General features: G+C 36.5%; 1 protein-coding gene across 4 annotated transcripts in view; it reads right to left on the bottom strand.

The window, feature by feature from the left end:
• atf7ip (activating transcription factor 7 interacting protein) overlaps positions 1-13,624 on the bottom strand; it is a 180,254-nt gene that overhangs the window by 147,215 nt on the left and 19,415 nt on the right. Inside the window, exon 1 of one of the 4 annotated variants that reach the window (XM_028815377.2) lies at positions 7,683-7,849. The exons of the other annotated variants lie outside the window; for them this stretch is intronic. The gene's annotated coding sequence lies outside the window, so the exon portion shown is untranslated. Of the gene's footprint in view, positions 1-7,682; positions 7,850-13,624 lie in introns of those variants that run through there. 4 annotated transcript variants of the gene reach the window in all.

Genomic DNA, 13,624 nt, shown 5'->3' with positions numbered 1-13,624 from the left:
ATATTGATCGGCTCGTAGTTGTTTCCACGGCGCTGTGAACCTGCTGTTTTCTCGGTGAAGGAAAAGCAGCCCTCCACAGAAGCACCAATCATGCTTTGGCATGTCATCCCATTGGGGTTGTTCCCAAAAGAGTTCAGAAACCTCACAATAGAAATACAGGTATGAATACAGAATGATAAGATGTTAGATGAAGATGAAGGCGCGATTCCAAAATGCTTTTACACATCATTGTGGAATAAACTTTTTCCGGGAAGGTTAATTTTTCTTTCACCATAAAATGATGCAGTTTCTCATTTATTGTTAATCTCAAAAGAAATCTTTGAAAAGTGCTTTATTAATCACTTGCAGGGTTAACTAAAGGTATATGACACTGTAACGGGCATACTGCACCTCAGAATAACACGGAGAATAAAAAAAACAGCTGTTTCTGACAGAGAAATTAATTGGTGGAGCCTAATTATGACTGAAAACCAAACTTTAAGAATACAACAGTATTGAGTTCATTCGTTATGCAATTTTTTTGTACATTGGGAAAAGACCACACTAACATGACATAATCCTTTAAAAATCATCTATTTGCTAAAACATTCTCTTTCAAGATGCTAATTATGCTTATATTGCAGTAGAGTTCTATGCACTTGTGTACAGTAAAACTTTACAAATAAACATTAATGTAAAAATTTGCAAGTAACCCTCTGCATAAAGCTGCTGGACTATCAGAACACATACTTGCACAACCAAGTTTGCAAAGCTGGTAAGCCCAGCAGACTACCATATGCATTTACAATTTGTCCACCCATGAAAACTGAAATGTCACATTGACACAAGTATTCAAACACTTTACTCAGTACTTAGGTGAAGTCTCTTTTCTGTCATTCTTCTCTCAAGATCTTCTGAAGCTCAGTCAGGCTGGATTTAGACTATTTATGACAACTATTTTCAGGTCTTTCCAGAGATATTCCATTGGGTTCAAGTATGGGCTTTGGCTGGAACACTCAAGCACATTCACCAAGTTTTTCTTTTTTCTTAAACTATGGGTCACATGATGTCTGGTCTTGGGTCATACCAAGACAAAAATTACAATAGTACTGGATGATAACAGATCACAAACAGTTCGCAGAAAGCCTAGTGATGGGTCACAGATTCCAAGGGGAAAATAATACACCTGGACAATGATCTGCAGCAACTCTCTAAGGGGTAAGCCGGCCGACGATCAGCAGCGATTCTTCAAATGAGAAAACACATCTGTCACACGCCCATCCGGGGCAATGGAGGCAATTCCACAAGTAGTACGGACCCCCTGGATGACGCTCCACAGAGACTGTGGGTCGCAAAGACATGCTAAAAGCTAAATTGGGTCACACAAAAAAAAAAAAGTTTAAGAAGCACTGCCCTGGAGTACTCTGGAGGTGGTTTGCATTAAGGTACTGTATTTTACTTCATTCAACTTTCCTTCCACTCTAACTAGTCTGTAGGTCTATGAGGAATAATCAATGTAATCTACTAACTAATTTAAAATTTGAATCAAATTAATATTCTCTTAATCGACTAGTTGTCCCTGCCATTCCCCCACATCTCACACCGGCATCCGGAGTCTCTCTATGGTTTCTGAGTAAGCTCGGAACTTGGACTACATTCAGAAGATGGTGGTTTCTACAAAAACTACACAAAATTCTTTTCCATGTGAAAGTATTTTACCTGAAAATCTGGGAAAATGATTGTTCATTGTGCAACAAAACAGATGGTGTTCCACAACAGCATCAAGTGAAGATGAAGCACGCTGGAAGTATAGGGCAGGACAAGCCAACACTGCCGTAAGTAACCCATTTACACTTAACTTCTGTTAAATAATAGTTCTTTTAGTGTTATGAAGCTGGTTAACTTGAGAAATTCATGCTAGTAACTAGCACTGGGATGAAAAGTAGAGCCATGGTATTTCTTTGGTCATAACAAACTGTTATATTAACATGCCATTTATCTCCATTATTACTCACAAGTGCACTAAACTAAGACAATGTTTCATTATATACAGTATTCTAGTTAAAGATGACAGACTGGCTTGTTAAGTAGTTTGTCTGGCTGGCAACTTGTAACTCTTCAAATGTCACCTTGAGGATATGAAACTGGAAAACTATTGAAATATATCGAGCAGCAACAACATTCTAAATAAACACAAGTCATTTTTATAAAGAATTTTTGGGTATTCTCCAATAATTCAATTTTAAATAAATCACATTCATAAGAGATCAGTTAATCCAAAAACGAAAAGAGTTTGCGAAATAGCAACACGTAATCAGTGGTCTGCCCACAGTGGAACTGCTGCTAGGAAGTTGGTTTTTTTGGAAGGAAACCAACAATTTTCACTGCAATTTAAATTGCCAAATGCACAGGCCGTGCATCTCACAAAGGCCTGGTTTTGATGTTAAAAGGGGTATACAAAAAAATAATACTTCTGGGCTCATCCCACGTTCTCTCTCTTAAATCGGTGCACAGCCTGATGACCAGCCACACTGCGATCATCTCACCAGAAAGGAGTACTTTGGAAAGTTATACCGAATGTCACCTATGAAGTGCTCTTTGGTTTTTTTTCTCCCTTTACTTTGCCTCCTATGTCTGCAGCAATCACAAAGAGTAAATTGTCAACATTTTTTAAATAAATGTTTAAACGTAATTATGGCAATAAAAAGCAACATAATAAAATGCAAACAATTCACTTTCAGAACAAAGTGTAAAGCTGTACCAAAAATCACAATGCAAAAACTCCATCTTCTCAAGAGATTTGATTTGCCCGTTTCTAGCAATGGGATTGCAGTTTGTATGATTTATACTTTACAAAAATTAAGCTGCTTTATGGCAAATATGCCTAGCAGCTATATCCATGAGGTCTATGGATAGCATCTCTATCAATCTACAAGGAATTTTTTTTTTTTAAATACATGTAGTATTAGACTGGACACATTGTACCACTGAAGACTAAAACCACCCAAAAGCCTAATTATCAGGTTTTGTTTCAAGCTGAACTGCTGACATCTAGTTACATTATTAAATCCATTAATGTTCAAAAATATATTTTACTTTTTTTGACATTTTATAGTTAACAGAGCTGCCTTGTTTATCATCTTGTAGGAGTTAATTTAATATCCCAATGTTTTCAAATTCTATATACATATTCAATACTTAAATACAACACACATTCATATGTACACTTGAATCATTTGGTCAAAATTATCTGTTAGATTAAAATCGATAAAGTAGTTAATAGCTGATTTGTAAATTGTTTGTGCTAGCCCTTCTAGTCCTCGTCGCTAAAGAACATCCTTACAGCAAGACACTGCCTCCACCATACTGGAAAGAGCATGCAAAACCCACCAGGACAATAACTGCTGCTGGAATTCACACTGTCAACATGAGATGCGAGATGGCCAACACATCCTGTGTACAGTGATCCCTCGCTATATCGCGCTTCGCGGCTTCACTCCATCGCGGATTTTATATGTAAGCATATTTAAATATATATCACGGATTTTTTGCTGGTTCGCGGATTTCTGCGGACAATGGGTCTTTTAATTTCTGGTACATGCTTCCTCAGTTGGTTTGCCCAGTTGATTTCATACAAGGGACGCTATTGGCAGATGGCTGAGAAGCTACCCAAGTTACTTTTCTCTGTGTCTCTTGCGCTGACTTTCTCTGATCCTGACGTATGGGGATTGAGCAGGGGGGCTGTTCGCACACCTAGATGATACGGACGCTCATCTAAAAATGCTGAAAGATTATCTTCACGTTGCTATCTTTTGTGCAGCTGCTTCCTAAAATCGACATGCTGCACGGTGCTTCGCATACTTCAAAGCTCAAAGGGCACGTATTGATTTTTGACTGAAAAACAAACTCTGTCTCTCTCTATCTCTCTCCCTGCTCCTGACGGAGGGGGTGTGAGCTGCCGCCTTCAACAGCTTTGTGCCGCGGTGCTTCGCATACTTAAAAGCCAAACAGCCCTATTGATTTGTTTGCTAGAGATTGTTTTCTCTATCTATGTGACATTCTGTGCTCCTGACACGCACTCCTTTGAAGAGGAAGATATGTTTGCATTCTTTTAATTGTGAGACAGAACTGTCATCTCTGTCTTGTCATGGAGCACAGTTTAAACTTTTGAAAAAGAGACAAATGTTTGTTTGCAGTGTTTGAATAACGTTCCTGTCTCTCTACAACCTCCTGTGTTTCTGCGCAAATCTGTGACCCAAGCATGACAATATAAAAATAACCATATAAACATATGGTTTCTACTTCGCGGATTTTCTTATTTCGCGGGTGGCTCTGGAACGCAACCCCCGCAATGGAGGAGGGATTACTGTATTATTGTACTTCTTAAACATAATTAATAGATCACAAAAGAATAATGACAAAACACAATAAATGTGTTTATTTCAACAAACTTTGTATAGGCAAATCCTGGGCTGGAATTTCAACCAGGCAGTCTGGACCTGTGTGTGAAGCAGTAGCTATTCCAGCAGCCTTACATGACTGTCCTCTCCAACGTTTGCTTCCCTTCGTAAGCGAGGAGAAAACAGTAGCTGTGAAAACAGGCACTCCTGGTCCCATATGGGGGTGATTTGAACACACTGATAAATTGATTTTCTTTGTATCCATGAATGTGTCTTTCTTCACTTATTTTCAAAAGGGCAGTTCATGGGCAAATTCCGAGGAGAGCATGCTGTGGGAAATGGAGCTCCTATGCAGCCAAAGGGTGTACGTCATTTCCGTTTTCAAAATGCCATTTCCATTATAAAAAGTTTATTTCCATTTTGCGTATTAGTTGATTTTATGCTCTCACTTTTTAATGCTGATTTCACACTCTTGCTCTGTAATGTTGATTTCATGCTGTGACTTAATTAAGCTCTCACTTTTTATTGCTAATTTCAGACTCTCCATTTTTAATGTTTATTTTGCAAATTTTTTTTTGTTTGTGTTATGTCCTTCAGAGCAACCGTAGGTTACCACATAAGTATACATTTAATAAAATAAAAAAAAGGTTGAGGTTGAGTGCAACACACAAATGAATTCACTTGGAACATCTTTTACTAAAAAATGTTCTGTTTAAGACATAGAAGGCGAACAGAACATCCATCCATCCATTTTCCAACCCGCTGAATCCAAACACAGGGTCACGGGGGTCTGCTGGAGCCAATCCCAGCCAACACAGGGCGCGAGGCAGGGAACCAATCCCGGGCAGGGCGCCAACCCACCGCAGGCGAACAGAACAAATAGGAGAAAACTTTTACACCAAGCAACACTTAATTTTACATGACAACTACCAGTAATGTCTAACTTTGTATATAAATAAGGAAGCCCTCTCTACAGAATTATGCACAAATTGAATACAATTTGATAAACACAAAATAAAGTCCAACTAAAAAGCTAGTGACTTTGACACAACTTAACAAACAAATCGACTACAAAACACATAAGACACTTGGCCCTGTTCATGATTTAGCTGTTGCTCTAATGTTCATAAAGACATATTTGAACATACTGTTGCATATCTAGATTACATAATCAATTGTTAGACTACAGTAGTCATATATTTGCTATTTATGTTTAAATGAGGATTTTAAACAATTAGCATAATAATAAACGTCAGATTTAGGAGTTACTTTTCCATTGATGCTGTTGAGAAAGGAAATGAATCTTTACAATGATTTTAACACACAACAGCAGTAACTCTGGCAATTTGTAACATAACTGTTTGTTCTTTTTACATTAGTGCATGAAACCTAACTGTCATTCACTACAAACATTACATTAAGCCTAAAAATACAATGTGAATTTTATTTGTCAGAAAATTCAACCGTATAACATGGTGTCTAACAAGGGCTTAATTTAACTTTTATAATGCCTGACTATTGAGGTAGGGAAAAAGATATAGAGTATTATACAAGGGCAAGGTTTACTTTGTTTTTGTGTGCCTTATTTAGGAAATTAATTGCTTGTACAGAAAGGTAATCTATGCCATCAGCCTCCACGATCATGTACTTTCACAATAATTACCCCACTGTCTACATCCTTGTTGGCTTTTGTAATGCTACACATACTGCCTAGAACAGAAAAATGTAGCTTAAAAACAATTATTCACATTAAGACAGGAACTGGGGAAAAAGTTTTAATGATATTATTTTACTCACACATTTTGTTCCACGATCATCTGCATCATTAAAGTTGCTGCAAACAATTTGTGCAGGAGCACAGATCTCTACTCCCATGATCAAACAATATGTTCCATAAATGAGATGTTAATGTAATCAAATGATGTTATAGTCATTGCCCTATGAATACGACACACTTGAAAATACATGACCAAAGTCTCATAGCTATTTATAAGCAAACATCAACCCAGCTTAAGAAAAGCTAAACTTACATGGAAATCTCACAAAACTACAAAATACATAGATGACAGATTTACTCCCTTTCTAAGCCAGCACTGTAGCTATCCTCAGAAGGACATGTGTGTCATTGGTACACTATTTATGTAAAATAGACAGCAGATTTTTTCTGAAAACAAAATTAGATACACCTATGAAAAAAGTCAGGCATTTCATGCTAAATGAAAAGTAACATCTGTTTACCACAGTATACTTGTATTATAGGTGCCATACAAATTGTTAATAAATTGTAAAATAAAGTTATAATTTGAGTGTGCCAAAACTGTAAAAATTGCATCTATCATCACCTACCTGGGTTAAATCGCACCATTATGTGTGTTCAATATAGGGTATTTTACACTATACAATCCAGACTTAAAGTGTGGATTACAACTCATGTTGGTGTGCTAATATGAAAGAGGATTTAAATCATTCACATCTCTTTTACTGTTTCTTCAAGTACTGCACAAACCTTAAAATCATATTCCAGGTAGCCATTGATGGCAGCCATCTTGAGGACTACACTTGTATATCAAAGATTAAAAACATACTTATAAACACCCAGTATTCTCAATAATTAAATAATGAGCAGATTAGAAAAAAAAATGTTTTAATGTGATCAACTCAAATACAGAAAAATATAAATTTTTCATTGATTTAATAACTTGAACTAGTTTTCATTTGGCCAATCACAACTAACCTATTTCTGCTTTTTGGAAACATGTAAACTGATAAATCATGATATACTCAAAGGTAAGCACAACTACTACAAGACCTTACAGAGTACTTACACTTGTATTCTTTTACAGTTCTGTAATATTATGCTGTCCCATATAAAGAATTAAAGAATCACTAATCAAACTGCTTACCTTCCATGACCAAATAAATTCTATAAAAAAAAAATTATAAAAATTCTAAAAAAACTGAGGGTCCCCTTAGCAATGAAGCGTTTTTCCCCCTCTTACTCATACCTCACACTCATTAATATGAGCATGCACCATAGCGCCACCTGGATAGCCTGGATGAAGAGTCACTTGTACTATATTTTGAAGAGTCACTTGTACTATATTTTAACTTAAACCAACAAAAGCAAAACACAAAATGAATCTTAAGACCTTGAAGATTAAAAAAATATACATGCTCATTAATCAGGATTTTGTCTAAAACCGATACAATTTGAAGAGTAGAGCAGGAAACTCAATATTTGATAAAGATCAAAAAATGTCTGTTATAAATACTGCACATGAAGGCCCATTCATACTACCTTACCTTGTACTCTGATAAGCGAGCAAAGGGTTAATGCTGCCTGTGGGAATTCAGGCAGCCATTTTGCACAGCCTGTCGACAAAATTCTTCAAAAGGAAGTAACACAGAGATAAACAGAATATGGCTGCTGCTGAATGAAATGAAGCAAGTAGGCTGTATCTCCAAAACTGAGCACTGTGATATTATGAGGGAGCATGTGAGTGTTGTTAGCACTGAAGCAAGCTCCTCCCATCCACTCACTTAACAGTGGAGCAATTCTGCTACACCAGACACATCACTAAGCTAGTACAGGCAATTTTAGGTTGCCTGCCCTTAACACCCCCATCAAAATATATATTCAAGTAAAATAACAATAAATATCAGTTTCCCCAGAAACATGATAAAGAAAAGATCCCCGCTTTTCTTTTCCTCATCTAATACTTTTAAATAGAATTTAAACTTAAAATATACATTTCTAAAAGAATTAAAATTTGCAAATTGATAGCATAATGTTTACAGCTAAATAAGTTACTGCTCCATCCTCTCCTTTTCTTGTTCTGGCCACTCCAGCAAACAGATCAGGTTAGCAAAACTAAAACAGAGTGTAGTGTACTAAAGTAATTATTTTTTCTTGCTGAAATGAGCAGATACTCGCACGCTTTCCCAAATTTTCTGAAGAAAAAAAAAAATACATGACAAAAATGTAATCAGACACAATCAAGTTAGAAACTATTTCTGTATCCAGCATAATCATTAACCGTGACTGTTCATATCAAGTATTTTTTTTCCTTTTTGCCCTGATGACTAGTTGAATGCAATACTTCTAACACTCCCCATGAACATTTTCAAAAAAATCAAAAGATGTGCTTACTTTAAGATGGCTATACATCCATTTTTTGAACCTTGCTATTTTACCAAAGGACTGTGAGGAATGGAAGCCTACCCCAAAACTAATAGGCACAACAAAGGAACCAACCCTAGATGGAATGCCAGACCAATACATGGCACACTAATAAGCAAACACACAAAAAGTCTTTCATAAGGCCAAGTAAGTAGTTATTTAACCCAAATCAGTCATACATTGCATTAGTATTTTTTCAGTACTGAGTAATGTAAATCAAAATCTTCCGTTTATAATGTAAGAAAATTAGAGAATCTCTCCCCCATGAGCTGGGCATAATTTCTTAACTAAGATAAAAATACACAAACACTAAAGCTGCAAATCTGTGTTATGCTGAGGAAATGAAGTAAGCATCACCAGTGAGCCATAAATACCACTGTTTCCTTAACCTTAGAAATGTGGGAATACTGCTGTCAATTTTACAATGCCTTGTACACTTGTGAAACGATAGCTGCACATGTCTAGTATGACCACTCTGATCCAACAGCAGTTTCCACATAAATTCCACAAATTATAAAAGTCCGCACCAGAGATTATGAAAAGCACAGAGCAAAGTGACATGGGGAACAGAATATAAATCTGTTTTGATTCACAGCCAAACCTTTCCCTTAAGAAACCAGCAGCACCAAGAATTCAATTAAAAGTATAAAAAAAAAGTGTATCACCTCTGCTATGCTTTTCAAGGTTATCCAGACAATTTTTGTTGATTACAATACCTTACTAAACCATAAACTGATCTAAACCATGACCTAAGAATTAGACTGCATTCTGATTTTAACAGCACTGACAAATCTGGAAGCTTACTTCCCTTTTGGTTTTATTAAAAAATGCCTCTATTTCACCTTTCCAGACTCCAGTAGACAGATTAAATGTAAATGGGTAAACCAGAGGATGAATTAGGATCATTTTTGTGGTCACATCCTTTTTGTTTAGTTAAAGACCTGGTTACTTCAAAGATCTTCTTGAAAATCTTGTCACATCCTTGAAAGCAACCATGTGCCAGAAAATAGATTTAAATAATAATTTAATAGTGTTAACATTTTCTGTCTTACAAGATTAGAGAATTTGCTTCCACATTAAGTATATTATCCCAAAACATCACATAAAGCAGTATTGTAAGAATTATTTAAGGTATAGAACTTCTACACAACTTATTTAAAAATCAAATTTTGTTTACAATAAACATGTGGAAGATTTACTCTTAACACTAATGTTACTACATTAACAGGGAAATACACTGTTAACATCTTGTATGTAGCTAAAACACTGATCATAAATACCTAGGAGTTTCAAAAACATTTCATAAAATGCATTCTCCAAAAATCTATTTTATTCCCCTTTCTTTATAGTCTGGAAAAGGGTGAGGAATTATTTTTTCTATAAAAAAAACATACAAGATGACAAAAATCTCCAACTGTATTAAAAATGGTAAAAAAAAAAAAAAAAAAAAAGGGAAAAAGATAAACAATAAAAGGCCAGTATAATAAACACAGATGTCCTCACGTGAAAAATACCTCACACACCACATAACTTCTCTATGAAAAACTGGAAAGCTCAACGAGACTAGATTTAGTCTTTAACTACAATCTTTTGAAACCATGAATTTATTTAAACAATAATAGCTCTAAAGTTAGGAATTCCTAACTTCCTACGTGTTATTCTTAAGATTTTCTTAACCTGGTGAAAGTCTCCAGAATGTTCACAAACATGGATGGTGAAAAATGGGTGGTATCTCAATTTAAAATCCTCCTTAGTCACTAATAAATTCCTTACAGAAATAAAACAACTACCTTCTAAGGAACAATCAAGATGCAGTTGTCCCACTCCCACAGGTAGTATACAATAAAATCTTTGCTTGGAACCACCAATCCCAATCATTTTGTTTGCAGATGTGCTTGCGGGCACTAAGCAGACAAGAGTAGATATCATAGGAGATACCTGCTGAATGAGCAATGTTGTTCAGAAATCAGATCCTCAGTGGCAAGTAATGACATAACAACACAAGTCTAAAAATAAATTGACCGACAAAAATATATAATGACATGGAAATGATAAATGTAAAGTCAAACTCCCAAATTCTTATCCCACAATGTTTGATCAAAAGAATAGTCCTTTACTATGCAACAGAGGATGTGTGTGCAATCTGCAAGAGTCCTAGTCCACCAATCCGCCAACAAAAACAAGAGTATTGAACATCTACAATTTTTATTGTTTTAATGATTGGAAAAATAGTCACAAGATGTGAAGTACTATAACAAAGCACGCAAAGAAAACAAAACATGCAACCTAGAAACTAAAATTGAAACACACAGATCTAAAAATTGAAGTTTTGCAGCTCAACTGCAGAAGTAGATTTCTCTCTATTTAAAAATATTACACTATATAAAAAAAGGAACTCGGAAAATGCACTTTAAATAACTATGAAATTCTACAGAACAATGGTTATATCTGTGATGTGCTTTGTGTAATAATAAAAATAATATTGCTTACATAACAGATGCAGTCCAAGTAATGATCTATCGCAAATGTAACACTGCTGAAAAGATTCACACATACTGTCTAGGTTTATACTGCCCTTTAATTTTGGGCGTCACAATGTTACTCAAAGAAACAGGTCATATAAAACCCACATTATGCAAGCACTGTCGCATTAAAATCAAATGCTCTGGCAAAATAGGCTTGCCTCTACAGCTAACCAAAGTGTTTGATGGCCGACTTTCAACATATTCAATTTACAATATGATTTACATAAAAAGAATGTGGCAAAGTATGAAACCACTGAAATTATGCATCATATGCAAACTGCTCCGGATTCTTTGTTTGCTTCCAAACTGGTTAGACAAATTTCACATCTATTCAACAAAGCTTTTGAATAATACAAAAAATGTCTAATGTAATAAAATAAATAAATGCGAACCACCACAGGACTTTCTTGATCCCTTGGATACATTAACATGAACCTTCAATCACCATTGTGTACATGTGGAATCTGACAAAGACCAGCCTTTTTAAGATGGATGTATATTTCAAACCTGCACTACTTTTTGAATGTCTCTTTTACTTTTGTCAGCATTAAAACAATAGTGTTAAATAGGCAAAGATCAGAAAAAGCACTGAAACAAAGTGTGAAAGCCTACTCAGGTCCAAGTAGCACAAGGAAAATGGGCCCTGCTTACTTTTCTATTCTTCCTTAATAACTTGTATACTTTTGGTGTTGAAATGCCTCTTCCAAAGGTTTAATGTTAATTTCCTTTAAAGAAAAGAAGAAAAAAAAAGTTAAAAAGGATTCCAACATCTTGGGTACACAGAAAAAAAGTGAAGAAAGTGACTTAGGAATGCTAAAACATTTACCATATCAATGTATCTTACAAACCAATTAACACAAGTACTGAAGCAGCATTTAAAAATTACATATTTATAATGCACTGTTATGCCATGTGAATGGGACCTAGCTGGTTGCTTAACTGCAATGATGCTGCCGTAAGGCAGCACAAAAGTTGAGCTCGATGATGTCTAGGTGGTTAGCACACCACCAATGTTACCACAGCCAGTGACAACAGACCACCATGTGTATAGAACCCAAGATAGTTAGACTTGGGGCACCGATACATGGCCAGACTACTGGCTATAAGTAACACGAACTTAAGACTCAGGAAAAAGACATGTCAAAAGTTCATCTAGTACAACTGAAAGACAGGCCATTGATGATTATAACTGACAACTAATGAAAGTCCCAAATTCACTATCTCGGAAAATTAGAATATCAATTAAGACCAATGCAAAAAAAGGATTTTTAGAAATGTTGGCCAACTGAAAGGTATGAACATGAAAAGTATGAGCATGTACAGCACTCAATATTTAGTTGGGGCTCCTTTGGCCTGGATTACTGCAGCAATGCGGCGTGGCATGGAGTCGATCAGTCTGTGGCACTGCTCAGGTGTTATGAGAGCCCATGTTGTTCTGATAGTGGCCTTCAGCTCTTCTGAATTGTTGGGTCTGGCGTATTGCATCTTCCTCTTCACAATACCCCATAGATTTTCTATGGGGTTAAGGTCAGGCGAGTTTGCTGGCCAATCAAGAACAGGGATACCATGGTCCTTAAACCAGGTACTGGTAACTTTGGCACTGTGTGCAGGTGCCAGGTCCTGTTGGAAAATGAAATCTGCATCTCCATAATGTTCGTCAGCAGCAGGAAGCATGAAGTGCTCTAAAACTTCCTGGTAGACGGCTGTGTTGACCTTGGACCTCAGAAAACACAATGGACCAACACCAGCAGATGACATGGCACCCCAAACCATCACTGACTGTGGAAACTTTACACTGGACCTCACGCAATGTGGATTCTGTGCCTCTCCTCTCTTCCTCCAGACTCTGGGACCTTGATTTCCAAAGGAAATGCAACATTTACTTTCATCAGAGAACATAACTTTGGACCACTCAGCAGTAGTCCAGTCCTTTTTGTCTTTAGCCCAGGCGAGATGCTTCTGACGCTGTCTCTTGTTCAAGAGTGGCTTGACACAAGGAATGCGACAGCTGAAACCCATGTCTTGCATACGTCTGTGCGTGGTGGTTCTTGAAGCACTGACTCCAGCTGCAGTCCACTCTTTGTGAATCTCCCTCACATTTTTGAATGGGTTGTATTTCACAATCCTCTCCAGGGTGCGGTTATCCCTATTGCTTGTACACTTTTTTCTACCACATCTTGTCCTTCCCTTCGCCTCTCTATTAATGTGCTTGGACAAAGAGCTCTGTGAACAGCCAGCCTCTTTAGCAATGACCTTTTGTGTCTTGCCCTCCTTGTGCAAGGTGTCAATGGTCGTCTTTTGGACAACTGTCAAGTCAGCAGTCTTCCCCATGATTGTGTAGCCTACAGAACTAGACTGAGAGACCATTTAAAGGCTTTTGCAGGTGTTTTGAGTTAATTAGCTGATTAGAGTGTGGCACCAGGTGTCTTCAATATTGAACCTTTTCACAATATTCTAATTTTCCGAGATACTGAATTTGGGACTTTCATTAGTTGTCAGTTATAATCATCAACATTAAAAGAAATAAACATTTGAAATAC

This window comes from Erpetoichthys calabaricus, chromosome 12 (assembly GCF_900747795.2).
Source record: "Erpetoichthys calabaricus chromosome 12, fErpCal1.3, whole genome shotgun sequence".
Classification (NCBI taxonomy): Eukaryota; Metazoa; Chordata; class Cladistia; order Polypteriformes; family Polypteridae; genus Erpetoichthys; species Erpetoichthys calabaricus.
Note: the sequence above shows the minus strand (reverse complement) of the source record. Positions and strands in the feature narration are given on the sequence as shown.